Genomic DNA, 15,342 nt, shown 5'->3' with positions numbered 1-15,342 from the left:
GTCCTTTATCTTGTGGAGTCAAAATGTTCTCCCTGCTGTTGGAGAGGTTGTAAAAATACCATAGCAGAATTTATGGGCTCACAAGTAGACGAAGGGAAAGAAATAAATAGTTTAGGAGGAAAGGCAGGTCTAAGGTTTTGTAAAGCCCAATCACAATGCAAATGTGTGATCTGGTAGGGGTAATGCTTTACATCATTACTAGCGGTCAAGATCGTTGCTATATAAATTCACCAAATGAGTTTAATTAGAGCTCCTAAATGAGAACAATCACAGGATGGAGAGGTCGGGAGGATGCTATGGGACATAAAATATGTTAAGGGGGTAGCAGAGAGGAGAGAGACCCACTCTAGGAGGCTTGGGCAAGCACTCAAAAAACATCATTAGCTCTGAGACTACGTAGGGCGGAGGAGTAGAATTAGGGGAGCAGAGGTGAGGGCAGAGGGAGAGAAAGAGAAAACAGAAAACCTCCTTCACAATTTTGTCAAAGGCTAGCCCTTTGGACATCCAAAGGTTATTTTTTTTTTTCTGCAAACATCTTATCTCATCTTTACTAGTTTGTTTTAGGCTATACTGGAAATTCCCTTATCTGCTTGTTCCTTATCTCTTCTTGATTCCTTTGCTGGTTCTTTGACAGCAGGGCTGAGGGCTGCTTGTGAGATCCCCTGCTTCCTGGAAACAGAATTCTTTGCAGTTACAGAAGACATTTGCTTTACCCTGGATGCTTGGCTGGGCTCTGGGGATTTACATAAAGCAATATTTGAATTAAAAAACTGAGGCTCTCTCATGTTTTGGTGTCACGTACAGACTGAGTTGATGAGGGGGTTAACTTCTTTTCCTGCCAAGGTCATCAGGAAGAAAGCTGTCCCCTGAGACACTCTAACATTAACCTAAGAACTGAGGGACCTTTGAGCTATAAGGCTTTCACAGTCAAACTGCACTAAATCAGAAAAATTTAAAGAGCAAGGCCACTTGAAGGGAAAAGCTCAGATTCTACGTTCTTTCAGAAATTCAACTTTGTTTCTTGAGGACTAGCACAAATCCTCATATACCTAGTCTGATTGTAAGCCAGTGTTTTGAAGGCTAGCACTGTTATGAGAAAGTCCACACACCAGGCTTTGGTGTGGAAAGACTTGTGATTGAAACCTAGTCGCAGGACTGAAGAGCTGTGTGGCCTTGATCAAAGACACATAGCTGCTATTGCCTCATTTTTGTAATCTTTAAAATAGAGATACCAATGTCTGTCTCCCAGGGTTTTAAAGAATTAGAAATAACAGAGGAAAAGTACTAGTGCAGTGGTCTCATAAACTAGGTTCCCAGCCAGTGTGATGTGGAGGGAGAATCCAAGTTCTTTCCTCTGCCTGGGACATGGGTTAGTGGATTTAAGTACTCCTATTTATGGGAAATTCAACTTTGGGGGCAATTGGTCCTAATTAGTAACATTCATGTCTATGTAGACCATAAATATGCTAAAGAACTGTTAAGTTGTTATTCTCTTAAGTTGATTAATTCTGTCTCTTGTTTACATCTACTAGAGGAAATTGTTTGATAGCCACTTAAATGTCAACATTGGTCTAGTCTGGCTAGTTCTGATCTAATGGGTTTGTGATACAGCCAGGTAAAGTTCTGGTTGTTTTCCTTTATTTGAAATTTCCTTGGTGGCATATTGTCCTTAAAATTGAAATAATTTTTATTTAGGATTTCACTATCAGCAAGTGGCCTATGGGCACATTTTTTTTTCTGCTACTCAGATACATTTTATTTAAAAAAATACACTGAGGAATAACTGACACATCCTTATGAAAACATATTCACATGTAACTTACAACAACACTAAACCATATTTGAAAGGTTTTTCAAGGTCAACTTTGGCATAAGCTAACTTTATACCATTTACTCAGGAATTATTATAGTCTTTGATTAATGGGCATATGTTTGGTCTGTAATATAATTTTGTGACTGCTAAATCAAATTGTAACTTAATTAGGTTACTTTAGTGGTTTGGGAGAAACGTTTAAGATATTTTTGGTTCATTATTTGTTGCTAATTTTTTTCAAAACTTTAAGTGCAGTGTAGTTAACATACAGTGTTATGTTAGTTTCAGGTGTACATTATAATTATTCTATACATTACTCAGTGCTCATCACAATGTAGATTCAATCCCCATCACCTGTTTCCCCCACCTCCCACCCACCTCCCCTCTGGTAACCATCAGTCTGTTCTCTATAGTTAAGAGTCTGTTTCTTGGTTTGTCTCTTTTTTTCTTTGTTCATTTGTTTCTTAAATTCCACATATGAGGGAAATCACATAGTATTTTTCATTCTCTGATTTCTTTCACTTAGCATTATACTCTCTAGCTCTCTCCATGTCATTGCAAATGGCAAGATTTCATTCTTTTTGATGGCTGAGTAATATTTGTGTGTGTGTGTGTGTGTGTGTAACACTTTTTCCTTATTTATCTGTCTGGTGATGGACACGGGCTGCATTCATAGTTTGGCTGTTGTATATAATGCTACAACAGATGTAGGGGTTCATGTATCTGTTTGAATTAGTGTTTTTGTATTTTGGGGGCATGAATACCCAGTAGTGCAAACACTGGATCATAGAGTAGCTCTATTTTTCACTTTTTGAGGAACCTCCATACTCTCTTCCACAGTGACTGTACCAGTTTGCATTCCCATCAACAGTGAGAGAGGATTCCTTTTTCTCCATACGTCCATATCTCCAAACCTTGTTGATTCTTGTGTTTTCAACGTCAGTCATTCTGACGAAAGAGGTGGTATCTCATTGCATTTTGTTTGATTTGCATTTCCCTGCTGATGAGTGATATTGAGCATCTTTTCATTCAGCTGTTGGCCATCTGGATGTCTGCTTTGGAAAAATGTCAGTCAGAACATGTATGTACAAATGTCTCTTTGAGTCTCTGCTTTCATTTTTCTTGGGTACTTGGAATGGAATTGCTGGATCATATGGGCATTCTGTGTTTAACTTTCTGAGGAACAACCAAACTACTTTCTGTAGTGATTGTATTGCTTTACATTCCCACCAATGATGCATGTGAGTTCCAGTTTCTCTACATCCTTGCCAAGGCTTATTTTCCACATATTTTTTATTAGAGCCATTCTAATGGATGTGAAGTGGTATCTCATTGTGGTTTTTAATTTGCATTTCTCTAATGACTAATGGTGTTGAGCATCTTTTCATTTGATTATTGGGCATTTGTTTATTCTCTGTAGAGAAATATCTATTCAAGTCCTTTGCCTATATTTGAATTGGGTTGTTTGGGTACATTTTTAATTGCTATTTTTGCTAAGCTCCAGTCCGCTTCAGCGACGGAGCAGAGTAAATTCTTCTCATCAAGAAAAATAAAACTAATTTAGAAAATCAGGGACAAAATTGTGAAGAGGAACCTACCACTAACTGTGGAGGGTAAATCATGTTCCCTAAGTGAAGAGGAAGAGAGAGAAAGCAAATAGAACAAGAAAGCTGCAGGAAGATGGAGAGACCACAAGAAACACTGTTCCTTCAATTAGCTGGGATAGCTAGGCAGGGTGGCTCTATCATGCTTGACTAAGTCAACAACAAGATATTGAAGATAAAAAAAAATCAGGAAAAGTAGTTAAGTGCAAGTGATAACGGATATGAAGATTAGCATTCTTTTTTTTTTTTTTTAAAGATTTTATTTATTTATTTGACAGAGAGAAATCACAAGTAGATGGAGAGGCAGGCAGAGAGAGAGAGGGAAGCAGGCTCCCTGCTGAGCAGAGAGCCTGATGCAGGGCTGGATCCCAGGACCCTGAGATCATGACCTGAGCCGAAGGCAGCGGCTTAACCCACTGAGCCACCCAGGCGCCCCGAAGATTAGCATTCTAATGAAATATTATTACATGGTTGGGGCTTGGGGTGCGGTAGGTTGTGTGATGACTTTTGAGAAGCAGTGAACAAAATTATATTCTGGAATTCAGTTGGTTGACATTTGTTCTAAAGAATTATTTTAGGATTTAATTATTATTTAAATTTATATTATGCTTCCTTTTCTTTTTTTAAATTTAAGTTGAATTAGCCAACTCATAGTACCTCATTAGTTTCAGATGTAGTGTTCAATAATTTCTCCTTGCCTTGGGTGATGGGCATTAAGGAAGGCACTGAGTGATAAGAAGTGGGTGTTATATGTAATATGCTTTTGATACGAACACTGTGCAAAGGGACATTTGTCTTTCACCTCAAACCATCTCAGTTTATACCTTACAGCTCAAACCTTGGGGGCTGTGGCATACAACTGCCATCTGGTGTTGGCATGTTCTCATAGCAGGGTTATGTATCTAGCACGTTAAAAAAACAAAAAAACAAAAAAAAACAAAACTTGGGGACAGATTATGCAAACCAATATTGATGAAGTGATAGTAAGTTCCCCAGCCATCTAAATTAATAAGGTGTTATTGTTTTCAAAAAAGAGGTTAGGAAACAACCTTTGAGAATACTTCCTTACGGAATTCAGAGTAATGCAGAAACTGTGCCTATTATTGGCAGAGGGGAATATTTTTTTTACGTGGCTGTGGACAGTCTATGAATTGTGAATGAACTTATTGTTTCAGTGATCTGGTTTACACTTGAATATGCTGTAAAAATACACAGCTGAGAAAGCGATCAAATACAAAAGAAGTGCATTTGAGAGGAGATGTTTTGTAAGCTCTAAATTTCTCATTTTAAAGGTTACAGTCCCATCAAAAAAAAAATCAAGCATTTTTTTTCTACTGTTGTGTAATTCAGTCTTTTTCTGCATCCCGTGATAGTGCTTAATGCTTCCAGAATTCATTTGACTCAAAGAAAGCAGTTTGATTCATCAGGCCCCATGATGCTTGCAGAGTTAAAAGATCTTCCCTTGAAAGTAGGTATCCTGATAGCACAGATGTAAGGGATTTGCTCTAGTCACCTGTCGTCAAGAAGGTCGGCGGGGACAGAACTTCCAGTTCCCTGTTGTCTTCTCTTAGGAGTCTAGCTGCAGAAACCTTGTCATTTTTGAGCTGCCTTTCAATTAGGTGATCAGGAGAAACAGGGATGGAAGTAGCCCGAGGGAAACCTCTGAGCTACCCAGTTGAACATTACAAGACTGGCTCTATCATCGAAGAAGAGCTGGAGTATTGCTCAATTTTAAAGTGGAAAAATAACATTGGGGATGATTGGAGTTAGGAAGGAATGAGAATCTTAAATGCATTTCTTACTACTGTGGGCCTGGAGAAAGTTTGCTTAAGAAATTGTAACTTTATAAAGAATACCACTTCCTGGAGGAAAACAGTCTATTTTGTTGAGTAACAGTGAAAGTTGTAAATGACTTTTAGCTTTTTTCATAATTCCCTTTGTGAGCAATTAGCTGCCCACAGTGGGGAGTTACAGGCAAGGAAGCTGAGAGCGGCAGGAGAGCAATGTATCTGGTCATTCGCAGGAAACTGCATTGGGTATCTTCCCGATCCTTCACCCCATCTCCGAGCCATCAGGTCTTATTAAACCTCAGCTGCTACTTTACACATTTATCCTGATTCCGCATAAAGCCTCTGACATCTTTAGTGTTAGCGCTGAGTAATGTGAGTAAATAAACAACAGTCTTTGAAACCCAAGACTAATGTCTCTTTTGTTCTCCACCTTTCTTTTCTTCTTTCTTTCTTTTCTTCTTTCTTTTCTTCTGTGTTTCTACCTACCTGAGGTGAATAGTTTGAAGATGAGGCTCCTTGATAATTAGTAGTCAGGAGTCAAATGGATACCTTGCTGTTTCTAACGTTAGTACCTCTTCACAGGAGTGTCTGGATGTCCTCTATTTTCTGTTTCTTATCTTTTTACTATTTATTTATTTATTTGAAGGGGTGCGGCCGAAAGAGGGAGAGAGAATCTCCAGCAGACTCCCTGCTGAGCACAGAGCCTGATGCGAGGCTCCACCCTAGGACCCCAAGATCATGACCTGAGTGGACACTTAACTGACAGAGCAACCCAGGCACCCATGTTTTCCATTTCTATAGCCACCACATAAGTGTAGGTCTTCTTGCAAAAATTGCAACAACTATGTGGTTTTTCTACCTTCTATTTCTGTCCCATCAAAATCAATTCTCTCAAACATTATTTTCTCTCACTCAAGTGTTTCGAATGTTCAGAGTTCATGTAATAGAGCAAATCCAGATTCATTGGTATGATCTTCAAAGCTGTCACTAACAATTTCCATTGTGTACTCTCTTATTAGTTCCCGAGGTGGGCTCTGTGGCAAACAAGCAAAACACCTTACATTGGCTTATGTTATTGAGTTTTCATAATGACTTTATAATACTTCCACTTCACAGATGAGGAAACTGAGTGTTATAAACATTGATTACTTTGTCCATGGGTGATGCAATTAGTGATGAACCTGGGATTACAATCAATGCTGATTCCAGAATCAGTGGTGAATACCCAATAGGCAGTCTTTAGTGCCTTCCGCCCATGTTTGAAGCAGGGACATATTTTTCTTTTTAATTTGGTTTGATATTAAGAGGGGGTCATTATGGAAAATAACTAGAACGTTCTTAATCTTTATTATATTACTCTGCTTTCACTTCCCTCCTCTGATGCTTTTGGGACGTAGTTGGTCTCTTAGAAAAACTTGGTGAAAAAATGATACATTATATTTTTAAAAACTTTGTGTTATGGAGAATTTAGAATGTATACAAAGTAGATAGAATAATATAATGAGTCCCAATGTATCCAATACCCAGGCCCAATAATAATCTATCTGTCAGGGATGCTTGGGTGGCTCAGTCAGTTAAGTGTCTGCTTCAGCTCAGGTCATGATCTCGGGTCCTGGGATTGAGCCCAGCTTCAGGCTTCCTGCTCAGAGGGGAGTCTGCTTCTCCCTTTCTTTCTGCCCCCTCCTACTCACTTACTCTCTCTCTACCCCTCAAATGAGTAAAAATCTTTTTTAAAAAATCCCATCATGCTTCCTCCATACCTCCATTCACTATCCCTTCCCATAGTATATCTAAGCAAATCTCAGTCATCATATCATCTGTCAATATTTCAGTATGTATGTAAAAGAACAGGACTCTTTTTTAACATAATGACAATTATTTCATCTATAACAATAATAATTACCCCAATAATATCAACTAATCTGCTATTGTACAAATTTCCAATTGTCTCATCTTAAAATACTTTGCACACCATTTATGAATTAGGATCCAAAAAAGGTCTACATGTTGTGATTAATTGCTCTATATTTTAAGTCTCTTTTTAATCCATTAGTTACCCCTCCATCTCTCTCTCTTTGCAATGTGTTGAAGAAACCAGGTCAGAGGTGCCTGGGTAGCTCAGTCGGTTAAGCGTCTGCCTTCACTTCTTTCTCTCAAATAAATAAATCAAATCTTTTTAAAAAAAGTTTGTCTTGTAGAGTTTCCCAAGGTATGGATTTTGCTGATTGCATTCCCATGGTGTAGTTTAACAAGTTCCTTTGTCCTCTGTATTTCCTATAAAATTGTAATTGTAGCTGGAGAATAGCCACAATTGGAGCTAGAGACTTGATTGGATGTAGAGGTTTGATTCTTTTTTTCAAGACTTAATATATGGTATTGTCATATCCCATAGGAAGCATACAATGTCTGATTATCTCCATAAATATATTTATATTAATTTAGAATATCATATGTGTTTATCCATCATTTGATATATAGTTCTATTTATTGGAGTTTAGCTTCATTTTTCTGTCATAAATTTCATCCATTATTGTGTAATACTTTTCAGTTTCAGGCTTTTTAAAGTGGAGTAAGTACTTAAGGACTCTCGAAGTTAGCTGAGCATAGAGTTCTGGATGTTTTTCCTTCTAATATCTTATAATTTTCTATCCTATGATTCATTATGCAACAAATAAATTTCAACTTGTCTTTATTGATTCTTAACAAGGCATTCAGCTTAATTTGCATAGAAGACTTTTCCCGTCTGTATTTTTATCTGTTGACAAATTAAACTAAGTTATGTAATTTCAATGTAAGTAAAAAGTAAACTGGAATACACAGGTTTGGGAACAAACACAACTGGATGTTTTATAAGCAGTTGAACTGGGAGGTGAAAAAATGTGTGGCTACCCATTCATTTCAGTATGTCTTGGCTATCAATTGATAAGTTTTGTAATGGGAATACAGAGTTAAAGAGGCAAGTTAGTTAAATGGAAGCCTATTAAAAAACTTTCAAGTACACTGCTGTCCAAGAGAACTTTCTGTGATGGGGATGTTTTATGTCTGTGTTGTCTAATATGGTATCCACTACCCACACGTAGCTCTTGAGCGCTTGAAATGTGGCCACTGTGATTGAGGGGAAGCTAGAGAACTGAAATTTAATTTAACTAATTCAATTAATTAACTTAAATTTAATAACCTTGAACAATTTGGTTCTAGGACACAAAATTTGCACTGGAGAAAACTGGCTCCAAAGTCTAACTCTAGAGCCCGCACTCTTAACCATAACACCATAGTTTTGTGGCTTCGTGTTTCTCAGGACTTTTTTTTTCAAGGCACTAAATGCACATTCACATTTCTTTTATCTATCTATCATCTATCTATCTATAGTGATTTTCACATTATATATATGTGTGTGTGTGCGTGTGTGTGTGTGTGTATATATATATATATATATATATATAAAAGCAAATGACAGGGGCGCCTGGGTGGCTCAGTGGATTAAGCCTCTGCCTTCGGCTCAGGTCATGATCTCAGTGTCCTGGGATCGAGCCCCGCATCGGGCTCTCTGCTCAGCGGGGAGCCTGCTTCCCCTTCTCTCTCTGCCTAGCTCTCTGCCTACTTGTGATCTCTCTCCGTCAAATAAATAAATAAAATCTTTAAAAAAAAAAAAAAAAGCAAATGACAAAGACCCAGTTTACCAGCCTAAGTTTAACACTATATATTTAAACAGTTGTCAAAACTCACTAAGTTGGCAGCATTCATGCACAATTAGAAAGCATCTTCAATTTATATTAAATCAGAAATGTATTATCATTATGCATTAATATCTTGCACTACTAAATACTGAAAAAAATGAAATTATTGTTGTGGAAGATTCATCCAGGCAATATGAACTACACAGCAAGTTAACACGACTTGTCTCACACTCCAAACACATTGAGAAAAATAGATCCATGCTGGTATTAATGCATGAAAGAGCCATAGCCACCTTGGATTATATTTAATAATTAAAAAAAAGCAAGATGCACACAAAGATTTACAAGAATTTTAAAGACAAAATAAAATAGTCCTATGAGGCCCCAAAAATAAGTCAAGAGTCTGACAAATAGAGGCTAACATGAGTTGTGGTTATGAATACTTGAGATTAGGTACAGTAACACTGAAAGTCAAGTTCATTTGAAATCTTCAAAAAAGAAGTTCCTGCTAATCCTCAAATGGTGCTTGTATAGTTAACTTCTGCACTAATTGGTTGCATTGAATTACTTGTTATCAAAGCATAGCAGCTGTCCCTTACCACTTACGGTTAAGGACTTTAACTGGCTGTCTTCAGCTTTGACTCTTTCTTGACCATTTTCAACATTATTCTCTCTCTCTCTTTTTAAAAGATTTTATTTATTTATTTATTTGACAGAGATCACAAGCAAGCAGAGAAGCAGGTAGAGAGAGAGAGAGAGAGAGAGAGAGAGAGAGAGAGGGAAGCAGGTTCTCCACTGAGCAAAGAGCCCAATGCAGGGCTCGATCCCAGTACCCTGAGATCATGACCTGAGCTGAAGGCAGAGGCTTTAACCCACTGAGCCACCCAGGCATCCCTCAACATTATTCTCTTTGCAGTGAGTTTCCTGCCACTAACAATTTTAGTAAAAGCTGATATGGATTTGAAGCTGCCTGTCGAACTATCCTAAAAGGACATGGAAGAGAATGAAGTGAGGCTTCCATGACCCAGTGAACCTAAAGACATAAATCCTATATCGGAAAGAGCGAATTCCCTTCGAAATGCAGAAATCCACTGAAGACAGTGAAAAACAATTCTCTGCCTCAGCTTCTTTGGGGCACCCCCTGTGAGTCCCCACAAAAGTCCACAAGTGGGTTTTCAAAGAAGTTCAATAAAAATCAGTCTCATCCACTTACTCACTCAATCAATCAATCTGTGAAGGCATCATTTGAGTTATGCAAGGTGAAGCCCAACTCAAACAGACTGTCAAAATGACTTCCACCTCCACCACCTAATCCTTCTTCACCATATTTGTCATAGGAGTCTCATTTATTAGCATCTGAATAATATGTCATATACCTTAGCTACTTGTTTGAATTCTATCTCTCCTGCTTGTTTATTCTCATGATTTTTTACCTGGATGCCACTTCAGTGCCAGTTTCTGATAATGGCTTTTTAAAAAAGATTTATTCATTTATTTATTTGACAGAGAGAGAGAAAGAGACCACAAGTAGGCAGAGAGGCAGGCAGAGAGAGAGGGGGAAAGCAGGCTTCCCGCTGAGCAGAGAGCCTGATTCGAGGCTCCATCCTAGGACCCTGAGATCATGACCTGAGCCGAAGGCAGAGGCTTAGCCCTCTGAGCCACCCAGGCATCCCTCTGATAATGACTTGTTAATATTTTTGGTTAAGGCATGTCTGCGCATGCCCAGACCTTCAGAGTAATCCACATGTTTTAACAGGCTGTTAGAAGGAGTCCTCATTTCTGGTTTTAAGGTCATCTGTGTGGGGCCCAGGACTCAGGAGCCTGCTAAGTGCAGCCCAGGTCTCCCTTCGGTTGCCTTTTGCACATTGTGTGGGTTAACAGTGGCAGCCTGATGCTTCTCAGGATTTACTCTTACCTGAGCTATTGCCTTTGTGCATAATATTCCTTCTAGCGGAAAATTGTACCCTTAGAATCTTCTTAGCCTGGCGTGGTATCCAGTCTCCATGATAGTTTCGAATAACCACACCAGGGAGGTGTGGTTTATTAAGTATGGGAACACACTTATGTGTTCCCTCCCACACCAGCTCACGTTTAACCAATAAATTGTGTTGACTGTGATATTGCCTGACCTCTGAGGCTGTTATAAGAAGCCTTGGAGCCTCTGTCTTGATCTGTCGGGGCGAAGTTCTTGGGGCCCTGAGCCACCTTGTAAGACTCTACCTACCCTGCCAGAGGGATCTTATTGAGAAGCCCCGAGACTTCATGGAAGAAAGGAAGGTTTTAGCAGAGAGAGACTAATCTTTAAAGCTGTCTCCTTCAAGGTGCCAGGCATGCGAGTGAAACCTCTTGCAGCCTACCAACCAGCCCAGCTGTTAAGTAAGTACCCAAATTCTGAGGTAGGATATTTGTTGGAGTTTTAAAGATACTTTGTTACACAGCAATAGAGAGTTGGAACACCCGACTAGTTTTTTACTCTTCCGTCAAGGGTTCGTTTAGGCATCACCTCCAAGGAACGTCTGATTTGCACTTTTAACTTCCCTTTCCCTTTTGAGTTAGGTGTGATTCTCTTTGCCCCTGTGCCATATAACACTTCATTCTACATGTATGGTTTTGTGCTATTTGTCCTCTAGACTGTGGTCTCTCTGAACTTATGACTTATTCTCCTTTATGAGAGGACCTTATCCCAATACTTGGTGCACTATGGCTATTCAAAATAAATGGACTAAATCACAGAATCTTAGGACTTGGGGAACTTTCGATGCCCTGGAAAACAACCCAGTTTGATCTACAAAGTGTTTGTCCATCCAGCCTCTGTGGGAAGCCCCTCACGTAATGATAACTTACTAATTCCTGAGGTAGCTTACCCCATCTTTAAGCAATTCACTCTGTTAGCACGTGCTTCTCAGCTTAACTCTTTTTTTTTTTTTAAGATTTTATTTATTTATTTGACAAAGAGAGATCACAAGTAAGCAGAGAGGCAGGCGGGGTGGGGGGGAGGGAAGCAGGCTCCCTGCTGAACAGAGAACCCGATGTGAGACTCGATTCCAGGACCCTGAGATCATGACCTGAGCCGAAGGCAGAGGCTTAACCCACTGAACCACCCAGGTGCCTTCAGCTTAACTCTTGCTTGTGATCGCTTTTTCATTTCAGCTCCTCTCAGGAGTCCTGTGCTTGCTAATATGTTCATTTGTGCTCACCTCTGCACTGTAAAATTTTTTTAAGCCTTTTTAATATTTGTGTTGTAGGTACCTAACTGTATTATAAGTTTAGAAATAAACCTGCTCTCTTAGATGCATTTTATTGTCCCTCACTGGATACATTGCCTTCAGAGGTAACTCAATTTATGCTCTTCGCTGACAGACCAGTAGAATGTACTGGTTAAGAGTGTGGGTTCTGACGGCAGAAGTCTTGGGTTCAAATCCTGACACTGGCACATATTAGTGATTATGTGAAATTAGACAAGTCACCTGATCTAAATAAGTTGTTCCTATCTGAAGAACGGTAACTTCCTCATACATTTGTTGTGAAAATTAAATGATATTGTGCACATAAGCAGTGCTTAACCACAACTTTACATATTAGATGCTTAGTAAGTAGTAGTGATACACAACTATTATGGCAACACAGTACCAGCTGACCAAATTAAGTATTCTTTCTCATAGTGAGCATTAGATAACCACCTCATTTTATTTTGTCTTCCTGAACTGTTTGTCTCACTTTTGCCTGGCTGCTTTCTCTCTAAAAGTTTACAATAGCGGCATTCAATTTTTTAAGCCTTACCTGCTCTTTTTGGTAGAAGATTCAAATAAGTAAATAACCATATCTATACACAAGATGATAGATGTTATTGTCAAAACCTTAGATGGTCACAAGACCATTTGGAATCAAGGCCTGTGTCTCACTTGCAAGAGCAAAAAATGTAGACAAGTCCATGATCTAATTGCATTGGTAACTATGTCCCTAAAGAATTGAGATGTTATTCTTTTGATTTCAACCTAGCTGTGTGCCTCTTGTAGAACTCAGCTGCCTCTTATATAAAACAGGCAAAATATTTCTGTTTACCTCTCAGGGTTTCTGTGAATATCAATGAGATGAGGTCCTTGAGGGCAGGTGTTGGGGAGGGGAATGCTTCCTCTCCACTCCTGATATTTCTTTCCAGATGGAAGGATATCCATTACTGTGACACACCTGGCCTCTATTCTCTACTCATTCTCTACTGAGGATGGGAGAGGAGAAAATTTTTTGGTGATTTTGGTTGCAGAAATTAAGTGTCCTTAGTGAAGCAGCTGCCTACAGGAAACATATAGAATGTCCTGTTCTCCAGGGACAGCTTTTCCAGGTCCTAACCTGCTAAATGGTTAAGCCTATAATTCTGGGATTCACATTATTAAATCTCCTTGGCTTTAGAAGCATCAGATTCTTGAATATCTGTTTTATGAGAAGTGAAGTTAATATTTTGGTATCTACCTAACTTACTACTATGTCCTAAATAGGCCAATAGAGTTGGTTCAGAATTTAAGCAGGAAAGAGGTATTTTATTTATGGGGCTGCCTCAAAGACCCCCAAAAGCAAGGGGCTAGGTTTTAGTCCTTTTTTAGTCATTTTTATTGTTCTAGCACTTAGCACAGTGTCTGGCACATAGCAGGTACTAAATGCCTTAGGTCTGAACATTTGGAATAATATAAAGTGCTATGAAAATAAATGGTAATACTTATTATTCAGAAAAACCCACTGTGCTTCCAGATTTGTATATTTCAAATCCAGGAGAAGCTTTTACCATGACATAGTTAATTCTCCAAGAAATTTATGTAACAATTGTTTTAGCCATTTTAGTCTATTCTTTTTTTTTTTTTAAAGATTTTATTTATTTATTTGTCAGAGAGCGAGAGAGAGAGAGGGAGAACACAAGCAGGCAGAGCCAGAGAGAGAAGCCGACTTCTGGCTGAGCAAGGAGCCCAATGGGGGACTTGATCCCAGGACCTTGGGATCATGACCTGAGCCGAAAGCAGCCTTAACCAATTGAGCCACCCAGGCATCCCCACTTTGGGCTATTCTAATAAAATATCACAGACCAGCTTTTTAGACAACATTTTTTTTCCTCTCACAATTCTGGAAGCTGAATTCTGAGATCAGAAGCCAGCATGGTTGGGTGAGGAACTTCTTCTGGGTTGCAGATTTCTTGTATCTTCACATGGTGGAAGGAGTGAGATAGCTTTCTGGGGCCTCTTTTTAAAAAGATTTTATTTATTTATTTGAGAAAGTAAGAGCAAGAGCAAGCTGGGGAGGGACAGAGGGAGAGGGAGAAGCAGATGCCCTGCTAAGCAGGGAGCCTGATGCAGGGTTCAATCCAGGACCCTGAGAGCATGACCTGAGCTGAAGACAGATGCTTAACCCACTGAGCCACACAGGCACCCCTGGGGCTCTTTTATAGGGGAATTAACCCCCTTCATGGAGGCTTGGCCCTCATGATTTAATTACCTCCCAAAGATCTCTCATCCTAATATCCCCACCTTGGGCATTAAGTTAACAACATATGAATGTTTGGAATGAGAAGCACAAACATTCAGACCACAGCAATCATGCATTATGCCCCCCCAAATTCTGTAACGTGGAATGAAGAGCTCAGTCTTCCTGCATATACTACAGATTAGAAAATTTAGGTACAAAGCAGTAGTACAATTTACTTATGCTCTCATAACAAGTTCATGGTTATGTTTTCAGTAGAATAACAGCTTCAGAACTTTATTAGCTAGTCTGGGTTCTTGTTTTGAAATTTTATAGAATACACTGAGACCATATCTGTAAGCTTCCAAATCATTAAATGTAGATGCCAGACTTTTTTTACAAGTCCATTTGTGAGATCTGAAATAGTTGGATATGTTCTGGAATCCTTGGATCACAAAGCCATTGAGGCAGTTTGGATGGAGGAAGTAAGAGACTATCACAATAAAAAAGAGGTGTGAAGTTTTTGATTATTATCGGAAGAGTAATTACCAGCAAATTGCCACATTTATAGAGCTAGCAACAGATGTGTGACAGCTGGGTTAATTGAATGTCTGGTGGGCCTTTTTCTATATAAGATAAATCCATGTGCATATTATGGGAAAGAAAGCAGGTGTGACCAGTCAACTGTCAAATGAGAATAAGTATCACCTGGAGAATGTACTGATCTACTAAACTTAATGTTTTATATTTCTTAGCTTACAAGATAATCTAGCAGTCGAGTTTTTGAGAGTGTGGAGGTACATTTTACTCCCAGAAAGCACATATTAATATAAAAGTATATGGCAATGAGTTTCCAATTTCTAGCCCTTATGTGAAAGCTTTGCAAAATGTACATTGAAGTGAAATTCTGAAGCTATACACCTGTCTCCACAGCACTATGTATATGGCCCTGAAGTCAGCAAGTTTGCTCCTTTTTCCACAGATGTGAACTGCCAGAATATTCACTAATTCTT

General features: G+C 38.9%; 1 pseudogene; it reads right to left on the bottom strand.

Moving 5' to 3' along the window:
• Positions 1-9,867: 9,867 nt before the first annotated feature.
• LOC123388541 lies at positions 9,868-10,661 on the bottom strand (annotated as a pseudogene).
• Between the last annotated feature and the right edge of the window lie 4,681 nt (positions 10,662-15,342).

This window comes from Mustela putorius, unplaced genomic scaffold, assembly GCF_011764305.1.
Source record: "Mustela putorius furo isolate JIRA1106 unplaced genomic scaffold, ASM1176430v1.1 tig00003901_pilon_pilon_pilon, whole genome shotgun sequence".
Taxonomy (NCBI): domain Eukaryota; kingdom Metazoa; phylum Chordata; class Mammalia; order Carnivora; family Mustelidae; genus Mustela; species Mustela putorius.
This window is presented reverse-complemented; position numbering and strand designations above follow the sequence as displayed.